The sequence below is a fragment of the Zingiber officinale genome, chromosome 6B (assembly GCF_018446385.1).
Source record: "Zingiber officinale cultivar Zhangliang chromosome 6B, Zo_v1.1, whole genome shotgun sequence".
Lineage (NCBI taxonomy): Eukaryota > Viridiplantae > Streptophyta > Magnoliopsida > Zingiberales > Zingiberaceae > Zingiber > Zingiber officinale.
Window position 1 is genome coordinate 119,119,504 of NC_055996.1, and position 6,385 is coordinate 119,125,888.

The window sequence follows — 6,385 nt, forward strand, 5'->3', positions numbered from 1 at the left end:
CAAATATTCTAAAATGAACTTATAAGTATGTATAAATTATTGTTCAAATTTCAAGATAGATAAGTCAACAAATTATGGATTATAAAAACAATTAATACATTCTTAAATTTAAAACTTTTGTAGTTACATTTTTCAGTATTTTGTTTGCACTGCATGCAACTGTATAATCGCAACGTACGTATGTTTTATTAAATTGATCAGCTTATCTCTGCAAAACGTACGGATGCACTCGAAAAACACTATGTTTCTCTCTCTCTTGATTTTTATTTTATAATTTATTTATTAAAAAAATTGAACACTTATGCCAAATGGTCCAATATCATTCATTATATGAAAAAACATGGATAGATAAATTTTGAAAGGAATTTTATCTAAACACAACGAATCGTTCAAGTGAAAGAGATGACACCCAACAAAATATTCTTTGCTCACTAAAAATTGACTATAAAACTCAACTGCAAAAATCCATAAAAACTATAGTTTATTTATAATGCCCTTTGAGCGAGTCCTTGTAACTCATCGAAGTTACCCAACCACAGAATTTTAACTGAAAAGTAAACCAAATTACAGTTGAACAGGAAATATTTACGATTGCAGTAAACTGTTATTGCAAATTAATCAATGATCTAAAAAAAATCCTAAAAGAAACACATTTAGTAAAGCTAAATTTAATTACATAGCCAAATCCTAAATTACTGCATTAATGCATCAAACCCTAGTCTTTGGTATCAGCGGAGAGAACCCGTTGTAGGAGGCAGAATCCCAGCAGGAGGAGTCGCTGCCGCCGAGGTCATCGAAGAGAGCGAGGAGGGAGTCAAGGTCGAGATCGAGATCGCTGAGCCGTTCCTTGTCTCGTCCGAGCCCTGAGACAACCCACAGGAAGAACTCCGGTTTGTAGGGGATCGCGAGGCCGTCGACTGGCACGATGGGACCCTCGAAGTTGTTGAAATGCAGATCTAGGAAGCACAGGGCAAGGAGGCGGAGGACGACAAAGGGGAAGCGACCAACGAAGCGGTTGTTGCTCAGATTGAGTTCGTGGAGGCGGAGGCGACGACCGAAGGTGTGGGGGAGGTGTCGCAGAAGCAGTTCGAGTTTAGGTGGGATGTAAATGAACTAAACCGCTTGTGAGCTATTCAAAGTTAGATTCGATAAAAACTTGTTTGAGCTTGTTTAATGAGGTTTGTTAATATAAAGAAACCAAACTCAAACTTCACAATATTCGGCTTGTTAGTTTGTGAACACGCTGATGAATTAATTTTTAAATAAAAAATAATAGTTTTGATATTAAATTTATAAATTTTACACTCTACTTATAAAAATATATATAAATATATTAAATTTATTTATTAGAATAAAATTATAACTTTTAATAAAATATTATAATTTTTTCTAAATATATAATTTAGTTTTTAATGAATATTTAAACTTGTAATCTATATTTATTAAGCTCGTTTAGGCTCGATAAAAGCTCGAATAAGCTCATGAGCTATGAATATATTTATTAAATAATGCTCGAGCTCGGCTCGATTATAAACAAGTCAAGGTTAAATATTTAAAAGTTCGACTTGACTTGACTCAATTACACCCTTATATATCTAAGAGGAGTGCAAGAAATAGGACTACAAAGCGGAGTGCAAGAAATAGGAGCACAAAGCGGGAGGTTTGTTAACAAAAGGACAAAAAATAGGTTTGTGCTCCCGATGCAGACACGATGCATCTCTCTGACAATATGAAAATTGAGTGAAAAACAAATTAGTAGTTTCACTCTGTACGACCAAGCTAGTGATATACCGACCGAATGCTTGTCAGTCAACCTATAATTAACAGAACTTGGATATCTGTCATACAGTACCCTTTTGGAAGTTTGTGCCGAAAAGTACATATAGATTATATTTATTTATTTATTTATAACTTTTAGATAATTTGATTTTTTATATTTAGAGTTTAGGGTTTCTTAATCAATTATATAAGACCTTATATAAGACCTCATCAATTTTGGATTCAATATATGGTTAGTTTTTTTTCTTAATTTCTACATGGTATCAAAACTATGTTCTCTTTCTCTGGCCTAATTTTTTCTACCGCCCGCTATTATTGCTTCTTGTTGCCGCTGCCATCCCCTACTGCTACTACCGATTTCGGCACCGACACCTTGTCCTGCTGATTTAGATGTTGACGATCTATCCTGCCATTTTCTACATCGACGTTCTTCCTGTGTTATTGATTTTGGCATTGACGTTCTTTTCTACTAATTTCGACACCGACGCCCCGTGCTACCAATTTCTATGTTTGACATCTTTTTCCACCTCAAATTCTCTATATGACCATGGGTCATCCTGACACCAATTTTTATAGATCGTACAGATGTGTATTCTTACAATTTGATTATTCTGAGCATTATTCGTTCTGTCATCATGTCTGATCATGCAGATACTTCATGGAAATATGATCCATATATGTTGAAGAAGTTTCAACAGTTCCTTGTTTCACAACCCTCTGCCATGTCAGCTTCCTCTCATATAGGTTTGTTATGGTCCGGTATTTCAGGTATATCTTCATCCTTATGGATTTTGGACTCTGGTGCCTCCCATCATATTTCATCTAATTTATCATCTTTTTATTTCTTTTTTCCCAGAATTGCATCTATGTTTATACAATGTTACTAGTAGTACAATTGTTACATCTTTGTTTATTTCTTACTACAAGCGGCCATATTCTGAGTCTTACTTTAAACTTATCATAGTCAATTATAGTCCTATATCAGTCTCTTTTTCATCATCCAATTGTTATGTTCAGACTCGTAATTTCGTATGCTTAATCGCATGTCGTATATGAGGACTCTATGTTTGATCAACCCAAAGCACGAACTTCGAGTGTGGATTTATCATCTTTTCATCTAAATCGTTCATCTTCTGATTTTTATTTATGGCACTCTCGTTTAGGTCATGTTTCAGCATCTCATTTGTAATTTTTAGTTTCTACAAGAGTATTATGACCTTTAAAAAGTTTTGATATTTCTGATTGTAGTGGTTGTAAACTGGCTAAATTTTCTACCTTACCATTTTCTAAAAGTCTTTCTTTTTCTTCTGCTTCATTTGATCTTATCCATTTTGATGTGTAGGGACCCTCTCCTATTCCTACAAAAAAAGAGGGGTGGGGGGGTTAAGATATTATGTTTCATTTATTAATGATTGCATTCGTTACACTTGGGTTAATCTTATGAAACACAGGTCTGATTATCTTATCATTTTCAACAACTTTAGAGCTCTTGTGAAAACTCAACATCCTAGTGTCATAAAGTATTTTCGTTGTGATTTGGAGGGGGGATAAATGCATTTTAAATTATTTTCACAATTATTTACTTCTGATGGTACTATTCATCAAACCTCTTGTACAGATACTCCTAAACATAATGGTGTGGCTGAACGAAAACATAGACATCTTGTTGAAACAACCCGTTCATTTTTATTATCTTCCAGTGTTCCTAGTATCTTTTGGGAGGAAGCAATCCTTACTGCTTCTCACGCGATTAATAAAATTCCAACCTCACACAATTTAGGCTTGTCACCTTTTGAAAAATTGTATGGTCATGCTCCTCTCTATTCCTCTTTGCATGTTTTTGGTTATACTTGCTTTGTCTTTCGTCCATATGTTGAGCGTAATAAATTAGTCTCTCGTCTACTCTTTGTGTCTTTTTGGGTTATGGTGTTACTCAAAACAGATATCGTTGCTTTGATCCCGTTAGTCAAAAATTGTATGTCTCTCGTCATGATGTGTTTCTTGAGCATATTCCATTCTTTTCTATTCCAGCTAGTTCACATAATAAGTCAGATCTACTTTGTATTGATCATTTTAATACTGACACTGAGGAAGTTTCACCCACAACTCCTACTAGTAGCTCAACTGAATGTAGTACTTTGGTTCCTGAGATATCTGCTCCACATGCTCTTTCTTCTACCACTACCCAATCATCTCCTAAGGTTGCAGATGATCCTTCTCTCCACCATCGTCTATCCACTTGTGTTCGTAAGTCTACTAAACTGTCAGATTTTGCTTACTCATGTTATTCTCATTCTTTTACTTCATTTGTTACATCTATTCATTGTCTTTCTAAGACTGTATCCTATAGAAAAGATGTTTAATTTGTAACTCACTTTGGTAGAGTGTTATGGCTGAGGAATTAACTGCTTTGCATCAGACTCATATATGGGATTTGGTTCCATTGCCACCAGGAAAACACACTATTAGTTCTCGTTAGATATAGAAGATCAAAATTAAATCTGATAGATCTATCGAGTGATACGAAGCTCGTCTTGTTGCTAAATGTTATTTTTAGGAGTATGACATAGATTATAAGGAAATATTTGCTTCTGTTGAAAAAATGATGACTGTTCGAGTGTTCGTACTCTGATTGTTGTTGCTTCTGTTCGTCGATGGAGAATATCTCAGATGGACACTACAAGAAAATTCTCATTCAACAACACTTAAAAGACAACGGTTTTATGCCAAAATCGTTGTTTTTTGCCTTTTAACAACGGTTTTAACAAAAACTGATGTCTTTAAGCGATTTTTTTGGGGCTCACGACAACGGTTTTTAAAAATTGTTGTCTATTTGCACTTTTTTGGGATTACGACAATGATTTTTAAAGGCTACGACAATGGTTTTTAAAACTGTTGTCTATTTGCACTTTTTTAGACTACGACAACAGTTTTTAAAGGTTACGACAACGATTTTTAAAACCGTTGTCTATTTGTGCTTTTTTAAAGCTTACGACATGTTTTAAAACCCTCTTTCTTTTATTTCTTTTCCAAAACCTTCGCTGACTGACTCTCTACCTTCCTCTCTCGACTTAGCTCGACTCTCTATAATTATTCTTCATAAAAAGGAAATTAAAAAGTTGTGAAATTCTAATATAAAAATTACCAAAAATAACTAAAATATTAAAAAAAAATTAAATACCCTAAAAGTGAAAAATATCAATAATAATAATAATAATAATATGTGGATCCTTATCCATCAAAATCGACCCTTATCCATTTCTACAATTCTATGATGTGGTAATATATATATAAAAGAATGATAATTTGCACAACGATGGGTGATCAAAACTTTTTTTTCCCTCTCTCATCTACATAAAATTCTCTTATCTCTCCTACATGTAAGTTTCTCTCCTACATGTAATAGGATGTTTATTTTTACAAACCAGTACCAAGGTAGAATTATTTTTTAAAAACCAACTCCAACGTGCTAGTCTTTAAAGACCACCACCAGCACGTTGGTGCTGGTTTGTGTAAACCAGCACCAACTACTGTTGTTGGTTTGGACCACGTTGGTGCTAGTTTGCACAAACCAGCATCACTAGTGGTTTAAAGACTAGCACTAGAGCAGTCAGACGGTCAACCCATGGGGGGCGGATTGGCCCACGACGGCTCAGCCATTTAGCAAGGCGGGACAGGTCAACTCGTCATCTTGGCCGATTGAAAAATCCCCAACCCAACCAAATCCAAGGTGGGTTGTGGGTTAGGCGGGGCAACTCATGGGCTATATTTTATTTCGAAAAGATTTCATCAATCAAATGTATCTAGAAACGGATATTTTAAATGTAAATCAACACAAATGAGTACTCATGTTTGATGAAAAAGTACTATTTTTATTTTAAAATTATAACAAAGAAAGATAATAAATTGACATAAAACTTGACTTATATGTATTTCTTAACCCGTGGGTCAACCTAATCCTGTCATGGACTGACCCGCGTGAGTCACGGGCCTAGGAAGGTCAGCCCACAGTGGGCTTGAGTTAATAAAATTTCAACCCAACCCGCTTAAATTATTTAGCAGGACGGGTCAACCCATCCTACTCAATCCAAATTGACAACTCTAACCATCACTAACAAAAGACTAGTTGTGCAAATCATCACCACGTTGGTGTTGATTTACACAAACCAGTACCAAACCAACACTAGTAGTTGGTGCTGGTTTGCGCAAACCAGCACCAACTATTGGTGCTTAGCTGGTGTTGATTTGTATCATGTTGGTGTTGATCTTTAAAGACCAGCACCAACAGAAGACCAGTTGTGGAAATCAGCATCAACATGGTACTGATTTACGTAAATTAGCACCAACGTGATACTGGTTTGCGGAAACCAGCACCACATTGGTGCCAGTTTGTATAACCGATCTTCTGTTAGTGTTGGTTTGTATAAATTAGCACCAACATAGTGTAAACTATATAGCTAGCACCAATAGTTGGTACTGGTTTATGCAAACCAACATCAACGTGGTATTAATTTGTGCAAATCATTGCCAATGTGTTGGAACTGGTCTTTAAAGATTAGTTCCACCTTAGTGTTAGTTTGTAAACAATTAGTACCACCTTGCATGC

At 35.2% G+C, this 6,385-nt stretch overlaps 1 protein-coding gene across 2 annotated transcripts in view; it reads right to left on the reverse strand.

The window, feature by feature from the left end:
* LOC121989249 (prefoldin subunit 1-like) overlaps positions 1 to 6,385 on the reverse strand; it is a 41,417-nt gene that overhangs the window by 9,879 nt on the left and 25,153 nt on the right. The gene's annotated exons all lie outside the window — the stretch shown is intronic.